Source organism: Aedes albopictus, chromosome 1, assembly GCF_035046485.1.
Source record: "Aedes albopictus strain Foshan chromosome 1, AalbF5, whole genome shotgun sequence".
Classification (NCBI taxonomy): Eukaryota; Metazoa; Arthropoda; class Insecta; order Diptera; family Culicidae; genus Aedes; species Aedes albopictus.
The window spans coordinates 228,292,404-228,307,745 of record NC_085136.1 but is presented as its reverse complement, the minus strand read 5'-3'; the positions used below and the strand labels follow the sequence as shown (position 1 = coordinate 228,307,745).

The 15,342-nt window shown below is 39.1% G+C and overlaps 1 protein-coding gene and 1 long non-coding RNA gene across 4 annotated transcripts in view; both read left to right on the top strand.

Moving 5' to 3' along the window:
- LOC109430725 (steroid hormone receptor ERR2) overlaps positions 1–15,342 on the top strand; it is a 195,570-nt gene that overhangs the window by 121,762 nt on the left and 58,466 nt on the right. The gene's annotated exons all lie outside the window — the stretch shown is intronic.
- LOC134285510 (uncharacterized) lies at positions 5–15,076 on the top strand. The gene is made up of 2 exons (XR_009996436.1): positions 5–1,755; positions 2,781–15,076. It is a non-coding gene; the product is annotated as an uncharacterized LOC134285510 (long non-coding RNA).

Genomic DNA, 15,342 nt, shown 5'->3' with positions numbered 1-15,342 from the left:
AGGTGTTCGTCAATGTGGTTTTCTGTCTGTATATCTTAGATCAATAGTGTGTAGTCGAGGAAATTTCTGCATCATTTGTAATTATAAAATTAACTCGAACGGCTGATTTTATACCTTGTAACATATATTTTGAAACGTTTTTTGTAATATTTGAAGGATTAAGGCTGGTTTGAAAAATCTCACGAGCCACGCATAATTTTTTGGGTTCTCATACAAAAAAAAACCTTACAAGGGGCGTCGAAAAATCGTAAAAAAAATTACGTAATATTGTAATTTTCCTTTTGTTGCAAGGCTAAAAATTCGCCAATTGTTGCACACCTCATAAGAATAACATGGAGTGTGCAACAATAGGCGAGTTTTTAGCCGTGCAACAATTGGAAAATTACCCTAAACAGACAGTCCCTATGCCCAGGGAGCCGAGCAAATTTTGAAGACCGGAACGGGAATCGAACCCGCCGTCTCCGGATTGGCGATCCATAGTCTTTCCACTAGGCTAACTAGACACCCTGCTTCAACTAAGGAAACTGTTGAAGTTTTGGATGATTACTTAATGTCCGGACTGCCAAAAAATGCTCTGGCTTCTATCTGTCTTCTTCAACTTAGAATGGGTAGAACATAATATACCAGTTTTACATTATCTCGCTAAAAATTAAGTGATCCAATCATTAGAAAGTAGGGTGGACGTACCAATTATGGCAGTACTAAGGAAAACTATTTGTACAAAAATAACGAGAAGACCAACGAATGTCATCAATATGTTAAAAGATAGCTAAGTTTCCACACTTTACAGGAAGTATATAGAAATGGAGCCAAAACTACTTTTAGTATTTATTACAGTGTGTGCCAATGATAGGAACCCTGTACCAATTATGGTTACTTTTTTAACTTCGGTTCCTTTTCGCACTATTTCAGTGGTTTTCAACCAGGGAGAAATTTCCCCCTAGGGGGGGGGGGGATTTCGCCCTGCTAAGGGGGGAATTGTCCACCCAAGGATATTATTTACTTTAATCAATTTTCAACACTAAAATTCATTGCCAAGCACTTTCTTCCATGCCCCTACCGACATCTTTGAGCATATAATCAAATTTGAATCATTGATAAAATTATTAAAATTGTTGATTTGATTAAATCCAACTCTTTGAATTGAAGACTTTGTGCCATTCATATTCCATCCAATCAGCATCCAGCATCCAAAAGCTTATGTATAATATCAACGTGCGTTGGTTATCAAAAGGAACTGAAACGGATTGTATCTTACGAATTCAAATACGAGGTTAAGGTTTTTTTTTTTCACCAAACGTGGATATCTTCACATGTAGAACAATCCTCATTGGAATCTACATTTAGCCAATTTTGCTTATATTTTCCGACAATTGAACAAGCTCAAGTTGAAACTTCAAGGGCAGCAAACCATCATTACATCATTACATTTTGTGGATTTTAACAATGCGTTTTCAAGTAAACTGCAAAATCTGACGCGGAAATTCCAATCACAATTCGTCAATGGCTTTCAACTGTTATCAATGAATGACGAAAAATAGAAAGAGAAAACATTCCCGAGAAGCATACCCAAGCAACACACATGTTATATAAAAGTTACGACAGCGCAAGTTCTGGTGGTACAGAAGTTAATTTGACGTTATTCTAACATTATGATGGAATAACATCGAATAAACTTCTATACAACCGAAACTTGCGCTGTCGTAACTTTTATATAACCGTTAAAGGGTAAAAATCAGCTACGGCGAATGATTGGTACTGTAGCGGTTTTTGTACACCAACGGTTCAGCGTCACTGTATTCTTTGGTAGCTGTTTGACGTGATAGTTATTGGCGAATGACAAAAGGAATGTCGGTGCCTACCGAGGAGGAAAGATAATAGATCGGACATTAGCAATCGATGATCTGTGCGTGCCACGAGGGTTTAAGCTATTATTTAGTATTGCGCGCAAACCCCAAAATTTTATTCCCACCTTTGGGTTTCCGCGCCGAAGACCCAGCGCCAGATTCGGCGACAAAGAAAACTGACAGCAGTCGCCGGGCAGTTGGCAATCCTGATATTTGACGGCGGTCACCCGTTAGTCATGGGAGTGGATTGTTGTCACGCAAATAGAGCTTTTCGCTGCAAATGCATGTGTATTGAGGTCTTGTTTACAGATTTTCTGCTGTGTTAGTGTGAAATTCAGTGATTTTCTGTATCGCGTAAGCCTTCGCTGGAAGGAAATGTCATGTTGCTCAGCGAAGCAAGGAAAATTTTCAGTGAAAAAAGCAATATTACCGTGTTTATTTCGTCGTAGATAGGTATCTGCACTATTTGGACTACGCAAACATATGCTGGTGAATGAATTATTGTTCCAATCAATCGTTATTGTAAGTCCTAGTGATGTAGGTTCGATTATGCTTAGCGGCAAATATGCTTATATGTTATCCTCATTACGTTCTAGCCAAGAAATCCTTCATTACATTCTAGCCAAGAAATCTTTGCGACTCTAAACAATCATATTGAATTAGATCAAGAGTCAACTTATTCTGGCGTAGGTATCCCGTATAGTTTTGTAAACGTATTGGAATTATAAATATGAAATTCTTTCAATAGTGTCTAAACCAAAAAAAGCTCCGTCCATGGGATATATTGGTGAAACTTCGACTGAGTTAGAATGCTAATTTGTAAGTAGTCTGTACCTTAAGTTATTATTTGCACTGAATGAACTAATAAAGTTGTTTTTTAGTTGAGTCTCACTCTCGCCCCATACGCAAGGACTACAAAAAGTTTCTAAACAGGTACTATAACCATAATTGGAACACTTACCCTAGTTTACTTTGTTCCAGACGCGCTAACTTGGTCAAAATATTGGGGGGCAAAGCCTGTTTTTTTTTCTGATTTTTTGTATGGGAAAATTGTAAAATCTTCAATTATATGCTTGCCCCCCTAAGTTGGCGCCTATGCTTTGCTCATAATTGTTTTGAAGCCCCACGCGAATGCACGCCGAGTTCACGCCGAATGTTCGGCGCACACGTCTAGGGCGCTGTCCATAAACTACGTAGACTCATTTTTGATCATCTCAGACCCCCCCCCTCCCCTCCCCCCACGTAGACTATTGTCCATACAAAGACTTTGGCCAGACCCATCGTTCCCCCTTAAGAGTCTACGTAGTTTATGGACAGACCCTAGTGTGTACCAGGGATGAAATACAGGCGCCTTTAATATAGCGTTGCCTTGCAACCAAAACAATAATGAATAAAAAAAAAGTGTAAAAATTAGGGTTTGCAAGAAGGAATCAGGATAACCGTGCTTGAGCAACAGGAGGCTCCAAGGTCTATCAGATTTTTCCGGCGAGTTGACGATTGCGATTAGATGCTGCAAATTACATGTGAACGCTGATGAATCTGGAAGTTGAAATCTATCTAATCTATCTCAATCTGACGGAAAATCCGTCAGAGCTACTTTCTGGAGTTTCCCTGAAGAGCCTCTCAGGAATTGTCACAATTAAGATTCTTTCCGTATTGTTTGACGTGTTGTTTTCTTGCTATTCCTTTGCGAATTCCTTCGAACTCTTCCAGAGTTATTGCTCTCAGAGTCCCTCGAGGGATTGTTCCCGGAGCTCCTTCTGCGATTTCCCAAAGACACTTTCGTGGGATTTCTATCAGGATTTATCTCGAGATCACAAGTAATTTTCTAAATATCGCAGATATTGTCGAAAAATTTCTCTTGGTTTTTTTTTGGATTCCCTTTGAAAACTTGCGATTTCTTCCGGTGTTTTTCTTGGGATTCCTCCAGCAAATCTTCCCGGGATAGCTCCCAGAGTGTCTACAGGAGTTATTCCTGGAGATAGTACTAGAACTTTTCCAAGGATTTCTTAAGGTGTTTTCACACGAATTTTCAGCAGGAATTCCTTCTGGGATTCCTAAAAAAACTTTCCATGAGCTTTCTTTTACAGTTTCTCCCTAGATTTCTACTGGAATTTCAGTTGGGATATTTCCCAGAAATTCTTGCGGGATTTCTTTTAATCAGTGTACGCAGAATATGGCGCAACAAGCGAAAAATAGGCAACAAAGAAGAGACGGCAACAACGCTTTGTTTTTTCGTTAGCAGATAATGACAAAGATCGTTCCCGAGTTTGTTTGCAACAAAAACGGTAGGAATATTTGTCTCGTTTTGTTCACATTGTGATTTTCGCATTGTTTTTCAACTGAAATTCGACTTTAAGGTTTGCAAAAGTTCTAATTCATCAAAATGCTTATGAATTCGATGATGTGGGTCGAAAATTTCAGCAGAAAAGCCGGAATATCAGCAAACGCACGGCAAGCGATGTTTGTTTTATTGCTCTCATCGCCTGACATGCGTTCGTTGCGGAGCGCCTTTGTTACCAACATGTACCGCTTATTACAAAGCGTTTATTTTTTGACGTGATCCGCTTTTCGTACCCTGCTTTTAATGTATCGCCAGAGATTTCTCTTTGAGTTTGTACCGGGACTTCCGGTATTAGTTCTAAGATGTCTCTCAGTTTTTATGGATTTATTCTGAACTTCGGAGCTCCTTCAGCGTTTTTTTTTGCAGCTATCGATGATATTTCTCATGGAGTTCTTCCCGTGCTTTCTTGCAGAGCTTTTCCAGGTTTTTCTTCGTAGCTGTTTACTGGATTACTTGTAGTGATCCACTCGAATTTATTTTTATAGAATCTCTACCAGCAATTATCTTAATATTCTGGATCCGTTAGGTTTTCTTTGATAATTACTCCCGGAGATTGCAGAAATTTTTATTAATGTCTCCTGGGATAACTTTCGAAACTCCTTATAGAAAAAATCGCCATCGTAGAAGTTCTGGTGGAAGCTGGTGGTGAAAGGTGGAAGAGGTCCCGATAAGAAAAGGAAAGATCGGGTTAGAGTAGATATAAGAATGTGGGAAAGAGGAAAGTGTAAGAAGAAGAAGAAGAGGCTGGAAATAAATGTGTAATGTAACGTTACGTGAGTCTTTTGTGCTACAGTGCGATCATTCCCTGCCCACGAATAACTTGTTTAGAAGCATGCCGACCCTGAGGTGTTGTTTCAGGGAGTCTCAGGAAGGCTCCCCTCTTGAGTTAGTCGGCACTTACATAGTTCGGAAGGAATTTCGGTGAAACCTAGCGAGAAACTCCACAAAATAAATCTCGCTAGAAACTCTAGAAGAAACCCTGAGAAAAACTGGGACATCATGGAAAAAAAGATCTGAGAGTAATCCGGCAAGAAAACTTCAGAAATTTCAAGGAGTAACTGGGAAAACCTCTGAGAGAATTCCCGGGAGGAATCACGGGCATAATCTCGCGTGGAAATCCAAGAGGGATGCCTGAAAACTCTCTGGAAGTATTTCTACACAAATTTCGCAAAAATTTCGAGATTAACTGTTGGAAAGCTATCTCGGGAATCCATTAAAAAATATTCCTTAAGAGACTTTGAATAAATTTTGGAACGATCTCCAGAAGGAATCAAACGACAAGCTCTGTAAATTGTATCTGGAATTATGGATAGAATTTTGAAATCTCATTATTACTACACCACCAGCAAAGAGTATAGACATCCAAGTTCAGTGTCAAAACAGGATGCTTCCGACAGTATCTACACCGTTTCGGGCATGCGGATTCTCCCGAATGCCCAGTGTGCAATGGTTTAGAGGAAACGGCGGAACACGTTTTGTTCGTGTGCCCGCGTTTTCGCACAATGCGTGACCGCATGCTTGCCACATGCGGGGAGGACACAAACCCGGACAACTTGGTCCAGAGGATGTGTAGGGATGAGTTTGGCTGGAACGCCGTTTCAACGGCTATCACCCATATCGTCTGGGAACTACAGAGGAGGTGGCGCTTGGACTCGGAGAGTGGCTAGTCCAGATGCAGTACAAGAGGTGGTCCAGGGGTTCGGAGTCGGCTTCGTAGGTCATACCGGTGCCCTGCGGTCGAGATCGACCCTTACAGCGATTAAGTGGCCGTGGAGAGGAAGTCCCGGTAGCGGTGCTGTCGTGGCGTCGGTCTACTGGGTTGGATCTGAGCCCGCGGTTGGAAAGGGGTCCCCGGCAAGGGTCGGGGCAGGTGGAGACCCTGCTGTCAGCAACCTTCTGGTGCAGCTGATAGGTCCTGAAGGGTAGTGATACCCTTGCCTTCAGCAGGTCAGATCGGGTTGCACGTGGCCATCAATTCTTGATGTCTGCAAAGCAGTTGGGCGCGGGCGGGGCTGGCTAAGCGCCAGCATGTTACCGTGATGGACTCTCCAGAGCGAGTCATCGATGTTCGTTGCTGCTAGGCTACGCAGCTAACCTTGAGGGTGCGATGTGCACTAGCCCCTCTCTGAAGCAATACCTTCTTGGTGGTTCCGGAGAGACGTAGGGTTTGGCGACCATAGGAATGTGTTTAGTGGGTACGAGGAGAGAATAGTCCTGGCTTTTACTTTTGTTGGAGAAGACGGCCTCAGACCTACACTACCCTAACCTTCTGTTAGGGTGTCTGTTGAGCAGATTATCCCCCTATGGTTTAGAAGAAAAAAAAAGTGTCAAAACAGGATAAGGAATTTAAATGGCAAATGATTTAGAGAAGAAATGAAAACAGTTATTTCTCTATGAATCCAAGCTGAAAATTCTGGAGGAACACTACTGAGAATGTCAAAACCGATCAATGAAATCGTGGTTGATGGAAATGTTACTAGTATTTCGTCTGTTTGTCTATTGTGTATGTTTCCGTAGCCACGATCTGAATCGAATAATATGAAAAGTGTTACGTGTCTGTTTGTTTGAGATATGTATTGTGTTGTTTTCCTGTTATAACGAACACCTTTTTGAAAATACATAAAATAGGGTAGTGGAGGTATTTTGGTCCACCTAGGCAGGCTTGTCTGCACTGAGTGCATGAAAATTCTGCTCTTTTGATTTACACCACCAAAACCATCATATTTATGTAATCTTCCTATCTTACCTGATAGAAGGATGTTTGAATATCCTAAATGTCATTTCAAACTGTCAAAAAATCGCACCGCAGTGCCACACTGTGCGTGCAAAGAGAATTTCACCCGGGTGAATTCACCCCAGTGAATTTCTCTTTGCGCGCTCAGTGCGGCACTGTGGTGCGATTTTTTGACAGTTCGAAATGACATTTAGGATATTCAAACATCCTTCTATCAGGTAAGATAGGAAGATTACATAAATATGATGGTTTTGGTGGTGTAAATCAAAAGAGCAGAATTTTCACGCGCTCAGTGCGGACAAGCCTGCACCTAGGGAGTTTTAATACATTTAAGCTGTAATATATTTGTGTGTGTGTGTGTGTTTCTTGCGCTCGTGTTTCTGCTTCATTATTAGTCTACCGTTTATCGTCTTCATAAATTGCAAATCGGCCTTATTAATCGCAATGAGCACATCGAACGTTAGCTAAAGTGCTCCTTGCGCGAAATCTATTCGGTCTATCCAATAAAACGTATAATAGAGTGATAATCTGCAACTTAAATCGGCTAATATTAGATGTCCAAGTGGAAGATGCATTCTAATACAGACCCAAGTAATTTGTCCACATGCAAACAGTGCTCAGAGGTATGGTGTTGATTGTATTGCTTGTGAAGGCTTTTGCAAGAATGTTTTCCACGCTGCTTGTGTAAAATTGAAGCGCGAAGACATAATTACCTACCGACAATCTTTGAATTTTTAGTGGTTGTGTGATCAATGTATCGGTCCGATGCGAAAACACAGGAATAATCGCCTCATTTTCAATGAAAAAATGCCTACTGCTGGACCAACGACATCGAATTGTGCTGATATTGCCCGCATCGATGGTGAATTAGCTGTGTTAACCCTAAAAGGGATACCTTCATGGCCTCAGTTTCGTCACCTCGCTGAGTGTGTTCCATCAAAGGCGAGCTCTGAAAGGCGCCTGGGGTCCAAATGGACCCCAGGTATCCCTTTTAGGGTTAAAGGAGCAAATTGTTTCCCTACATCAGTCGCTTGCACAAGTTACTACGTCCCGTCCCGTGTCGAAACCGGTGAAGTCGAGGAGCCAAAAGCCAAAAGTGTTTCAGGTGGTTTCAGGTGTGCTCTTGCAAATCTCGGGAGTTTCAGAGGCGTTTCAGTGCATTTAACGAGTGTTCCAGGTGATCTCAGAGAATGTCATGAGGCTTTAGAGGTTTCAGAGGTGTTTCAGGAAGTTTCGGAGGGTTCATGTTTCATGTTCATGTTCATGACATGCAGATGTGTACATTGTAGCCTACGACAAATCGAATGTATAATACACACAGAACATTTAATGTTTACTTGTGAATTCAATGCTAGAATTAGATGAAAGTTACAGAAAAGGTAACAAAATGTTTGCTTCTGCTTTATGCAACAATGTATTTCTGTCATTTCGTGTATGTACACCATTTATAAGGCAATCGAACTCAACAACTTTCTGATATTGTTTTTCTGCAATGCATCTTGAACCCATACATTAATGCCAGTCAATTTCAGGGCCCCTAGCTGTTCATGAACGGCATACATCAAATCTCACATTATCAATGAAACAATTAAGACAAACGAAAATCAATCATTCTGTTTTTTGATCTTGCTCGAACCGGATCACTCAAGTGCTACTGGTAAGTGTCTCTGAACTAGAGCGAACAACATTCATCAGGCTACCAACACTCACCACTCAAACGGCTGGTTGATCATACCTGACCACACGACTGACAAACTCGCTCAGATTAGGACTATGTTTCATCCAGTGTGACAAACATCAACTTCAATCTGTGCGGGTTGGTCGGTCTTGTGGCGAAGAATCAATCCACCAACCGTTTCAGTGGTGAGTGTGGGTAGCCAACCTAAAAAAAAACAAAAATTATCGCACTCTTCTCCATACGATGCTTTGTATACTGTCATCGCCAAACAGCGACAATCACAAACAGCGAACAGCTGTTTTCAATCTGGTTGTTGCCGAGTAAGATAGACTGACCAACGAGAAGTAATGAATTACAGCAATCCACACAGGTAGGATGAGTGGATGATGTACCGCGACATCAATAAGAACAGAAGACAGCAGATAAATTCTTATTGGTGGTAGTGTACCATCTGATACTTGACTACTATTGGGATTATTTTTGAAATTACAAGGAATCAAGTGTTTCCATATTTCTTCGTTAACAAAACCCTTAATGATTACTGGTACGATAATATATGTAGGTTACAGGTTTAAGGTATTCATGTAGGGTCACAGTCCTTAAATTCTTAGTTTGTATTGCAATTCGAAATGGTCTCCCAAGGGGACCATCCGTAAACTACGTAAACTCTTAGGACCAAAGGTTTTTGACCAAAGTCCATGGTGAATTCATATTTTCAAAATATTGTATGGCCAAGTCAGTTCCTATCTATGAGATGTCAAATCGCATTCTACGAGTAGCTACTTCTGTAGGAAAATGAACTCCGACTATCATACGTCCGAAAAGGCAACGAACACGATCATCATCGTATCGGCACTTTTTCGAAAAGTTCCACCGAGTGATCGCCACCAAATATTGCAAATATAAACCCCGTCCGTGGTAGTGACATTCGACCCTGCCGAGCGAGACCGGCCGTGTGCCATGCTATGCCGCCGTGTACTGACTGTTGGGCATCATCGCATAGCATCTCTGTGATCTTGTGTTACACCCTCAGAGACTGTAGGCAGACGCCTTGGTTGGCAACGAATCAGACGCGTTCTCTGAAGCTATCTGTGGTTGTTTTGTGATTGATTCTAGAAGCCAGGCGAAAACCAGCTGATTCTGATTAATCCGAGTCAAGACAATAATCCAGGTCTTTGATGGTGGTTTTGGGTTCAAATTGTTCGGTCACGAGTTGTTATGAGTAATTAGGAAAGAACACTGTGCAACAATGAAAAACTCGATGCAGTTCAATGTCTGGGCCAACATTGAGTGTCGAAGATTGGAATAGCATTGGGTGGCTATTATTCAATATTCAAGCATTCAAGTATTGCAAAATTATTACACTTGCCTTGTCTAACGTGATAGATGGTGACAGCAGCGACGTCATGGTCGCGATTTTTTTTGCAGTCAAGTTCGCAGGTTGTGAACAATCCTTGGTACCTACTTTACGTAATTTATGTTTAGTCCTTTACTGTCAGAGCTGTCAGATCAGTGTAACACGTTAAATATAATTTACACAAAAGGCAATTTACACGAAAAAAATACACTATTATGAATATTATTGGGTTCCGGACTGGACACACCAAATTTGATCGTTTTCTTGGTACATCGAGGTCTTGAAATTAGTCTATGATGATAATTTGATAGTTTTGGTTTTTATTTATTTACGCGTAATGCTTATTCTACACTCCTAATAGAGTTTTGATACCCTAGTTAAATAAGGCGAAATATTATTGTTGTTTTTCCTACGCATGCAATCGAATAATATAAATAAAGAAATCTCTATGTCTAGAAATACTAAAAGTAGGCGTAGGGTATAACTATTTTGTAGGTTTCGGATCACTTCCGGATCACGAACTTGAGCAAAGGTTTTTGGTATACAGTGACCGGCACAAAAAAAAAGATCCACCATATAGTGGTTACAGTTTCTAATGAAAACTACATGCAAAAATGATAAAAACTATCTTTCAATGAATGCACTACATCCATTTTACATTGTTTAAGCAATCTGTGTTGAACAATATTTGGTTTTTGAGGAATAAAGCAAACTCAGATAAGATTGGGAAAATTGCTTAAAAATTGGGTATGACAGAAAAAAAGATCCACTTAGCAATTAACTCAGAAATTTCAAAATATCACCAATTTTTTAAACGTTTTGCTTCTTGGTGTATAATATTGTGATATTTTCGACATATTAAATTTATTTTGACATGAGTTTTATCAATTTTAGGGTAATATGGGACGTGTTTATTGCTCATGGTTAATATAATTGGTGAAATTTTCCCTAAACTACAGAATCTATCTGTAAACAAGAATGAATGCTATTCATCTACAATACAACAATAATTAAGCTTGCAGGCATACAGGAATGTACTTCTTTGAACATTTTTTATGAGTTTTGGTCGACTAATGCAAAGAAATGCACATGTTGTGAAGCTTATAAAGGATTATTTGATATTATTTGATAACTCAAAACACTCTCACATTTGTGTATCGCAATTATCACCACCATCTGCTTGAACTAAAGCTTTTTGGATGCATATTCTATCATATACACATTGATAATTATAAATTTTCAAAGACATACAAAGCTGAATTATTGTTGTATTGTAGATTAATAGCATTCATTCTTGCCTTCAGGTAGTTTCTGTAGTTTAGGGAAAATTTTATCTATTATATTAGCGATAAAAAATAAACTCGCCCCATATCACCCTAAAATTTATTAAACTCCTGTCAAAATAAATTTCACATGTCAAAAACATCACAACATCATAAACCAAGAAGTAAAACGTGTGAAGATTTGGCGAAATTTTGAAGTTTCAGAATTAATTGCTGAGTGGATCTTTTTTTCTGTCATACCCAATTTTTAAGCAATTTTCCCAATCTCATCAGAAATCATGTTATTCCTCAAAAACCAAATAATTTTTGATACAGATTACTAAAACAATGTAAAATGGATGTAGTGCATCCATTGAAAGGTATATTTTATCATTTTTGCATGTGTTTTTCACTAGAAATTGTAATCATTGTATGGTGGATCTTTTTTTGTGCCGGTCACTGTATGCACACCTACAAGAATTAATGAACGCTTACAGTGTCATCTAGTACTAAAAATGGAAACTTGTCATTTCTGCATACGTTTAGTCAAGTTTCATCATACTAATTGCAAGCTCGTCGAGCGTATTCTAAGGCATCATCAATTTCACTGAAATGTCAAAACAATAGATACAGGGAGTAAGACTACATTTTCAAAGTCTTATGCTTTTTAAATGCGGGCCATCTCAGTGGTCCTTTAAGGTGGTTAAAAAAAATCGTTTTTGGAGGAAATACCCGCCAGTGCTCTGTTGCCACTAAGATGGTAATCTCAGGTTCTACTTCATATTTTAGAACAAAAGCTTATCATTTTTTGTACTCCTTTGTAGTGCATATGCTGATTGTTTTTCAGAATCTTCTGTGCGATAGAAAGCGAGATTTCCATCTTCAAAATTGCGAGGTGAATGTTAGATAGAGAGGGAAGATGGGAAAAATAACACGGCGTCCCGTATCACCTTAATAAGTTATCGATTTTTATCCAACTGGATAAAACAGTGATCCTCCAGCTTCCCATCAGGCAATAATGCTGCATAAAGCACCAAAGATAGCACACAGAAATCATGGTCCGTCGCATTACACCTTCCATGGAAATGTTAGCCCTCGAGCGATCACGCTTTGTATTTTGTACAACACACTGAAAAAATCTCGCTTTTTTATTCAGCATTAGCTTGGTGCTAGCGGTGGTTGCCCATCGCGCGACTTACGGAAGGTTAAAGAGAAGTAATAAGAGGCCGTCACTTTGTCGCAGTGCTCCGCAAGATCCGAATGGACTGAATAGTTTACCAGAAACCTTTATACAGTATTGTACTATTGTACATTGTCTATCGTTGCTTTAATAAGTCTAGTCTAGCTCAATCAGGGTACTGTTATGGTCTTCTTGTTTTCTTACCCTGCATTAAAGCTTTGATGCTGTGTTAAAAGATAGGTTGTCAGCTTGAGCCTCACGCTTGTGCCACAGTAATGCTGGCTACAAAAAACATTGCCATGCAGATATACGGTGTATTTAGTGCAATCATTACTTACATGCAAACTTAAGGTTGATTTAAAGTGGAAGTGAACAATTATAGAATCAAGTTAAGATTATACAGGTATAATCTTGGAGTATTCGCATAATTACCCATTTTCACTTTAAATCAACTTTAAGTTGTTAACTTGTAAAGTAATGATTGCTCTAAGTACACCGTATACCTGCATGCAGTAAGGCTTCAGCATCGTGCTTACTTGGGCTGTCATATGCCGGCTTCTTGGAGTCGATGAGCAGGTGATGCATTGGGACTTGATCTGACGGCAGTTCTGGAGGATTTACCGAACAATGAAGATCTCGTCCGTTGACGACCGACTGTCGATGAAACCAGCTTGATAACATCCCACGAAGTCATTCGTTTTGAATGTCCGACAAGATGATCTGGAATAGGACTTTGTAGGCATTCAAAATACTGATCTCTCCGAAAATCTGGCATTTCAAATGTTCTCAGGAATGGGATGTTTTATCCCTTCCTTCCACTCCTCTGGTAGCTATTCGGTCTCCCAGATCTTAACTTGACTTGAACCAGTGCAGACAGATGGCCAACTTTTCTGGGCCCATCTTGATAGCTGTCATCTGCACTAGCTGCCCTCTGCCTTGGTTTCCCGTGACTACGTTCTCCGCGTCATTCAAGTGGCTCATCAAAGTGCTGCTTCCACCTCTAATCATCTCAGGTTCGACCGCCAACAGGCTCCTGTCTTCAGAGCCGTAGCGTGGTCCCATGGCGCCCTTGGCAAGCATCCAGACTGGCGCCTTACGTTAATTGGGCATTGTTAGTTAAAAAATGTAGTTATTCATTTTGTTTTCAAAGTTTCTTTAGAAGATGGATTTTGGGAGTCGCTCAAACATTTTCCACAATGTTTTTCTCCTATACGAGCAAAATAACGAACACACTTTGCATTTCAAGAATCTTTTTAAGACCAGCACAATAATTAGACATAACATTTCAGAATTCCAACATAAATGATGCAATAACTTCTTCAAGAAATCGTACAGTGTTGTTTTCTTTTCTGGATTTTTTGTTCAACCGAATTTTATTTTTCTACTTGATTGAGTTTTGGAGGCCACAAACGATCTATGTTACCAATTTTCAGCGATTAGTTTAATTGGTTTTACCAAAATTTTACAAAAATTTTACAAAAAGTTCCTTTGGAAGTTAAATCAAAAATATTTCTAAGAAGATCAGTAAGAAAATATTCTGTAATCATTAGATTAACTGTGGAAATGGAGGAATTCCTGGAGAAATTTCTGCAAAAAATCTCTGTGAGTTTTTTTTTTGGAGTCTCTGGAAGAGTACATGCTGGAATGGATTTCATGAAGAGAATTACAGGAATTCCTGGAGCAGTTTATGAAGAAATACATTAAGGAAGAATTTGAAGAATTTGTGAAGGAATTCCTGAAAAAAGTTAAGAAACATTATTTCTCTGGAGTAATTTTCTCACAAAATCCTTGGAGAAATCTCTGAAAGAATTCCGCATTTCAAGCCTTACTTTACCAAACCCCGTATCTAACAAAATCCACGAACGGGGAAAATCGAAGGGGAAGTTCGCTGTTCCCATAGCAACTCATACATTGAGCATTTCAGAAACGTGAAAAATCCGAATATTTTTTTCACAAATCATCCTCAAAGGTGAGTGATACAAGTAGTCTTTAACGAAATTCAGCGCCTCATAAGATAATCTCTTTTTTGTGTACATATGTTACATACAGTGTTTGGTAGAGTTAGGCTTGATTTATGATTTTCTGGAGGAATTTATGAGGAAATTCATTGAGGGTTTTCAAGAATCTAGTAGAGAGAGCAGAGAATCTTGCAGAAATTTATTGAGCAATCTCTAGAGGACATGGGATAATTTCTGAAGGCATCAATGTAAGATTTTCCAGGCGGTGTAAGAGATTTCTTCTTTGTATAGGAAATTATAGAAGACTTTTGGTAAACTTTGGTCGAATTTCTAAAGAAAACTTTGGAAGATTTTCTAAAAAAAAACTAATTTATGAAAGAATTTTTGAAAGAATTCTCAGAAGGCATTTCTTAACAAATTCTTGGAGGCGCTTCTAAAGGAATCTCAGCAGGAGTTTCTGTAGGAATCCATGGAAGAATTATTGAGAAAATTTAATTAAGGGTTTGAAGTAAACCTTAAAGATATTTTTGCAAGAATCTCTTTAAAAATTTCGGAACTCCTCCTGGAGGAATTTCAGAAGGAATGTTCGAGAGGAATCTCCAGAAGAATTTTTGATTTGATATTTTTAAGAATCCCCGAAGAAGTTTCTATGAAAGTTTCTTAAGAAGTTATTCAAAGAAATCCTGAAAGAATTTTTGGAAAGTTCTGAAAGACTTTTCGGAAAAAGCAGCAAAAAAATTAAAATAATTACCTGATAAAAAAAGAAATACCTGGATTTGTTTCGAGGAAATAAAAAAAAACTAACTGATAGTTTTTTAAGTGTAAACGACTTGGATAATTTCTCCTACATCTACGAGAGATTAATTCCAAATAAACATTTACTGGACATAACAATAAGATCATCTGAATATTTTCCATTCAAAATACTTTTAGTGGACATTGTAACATATATCAATAAAGTCGAAGAAACTCTCAGAAGTAA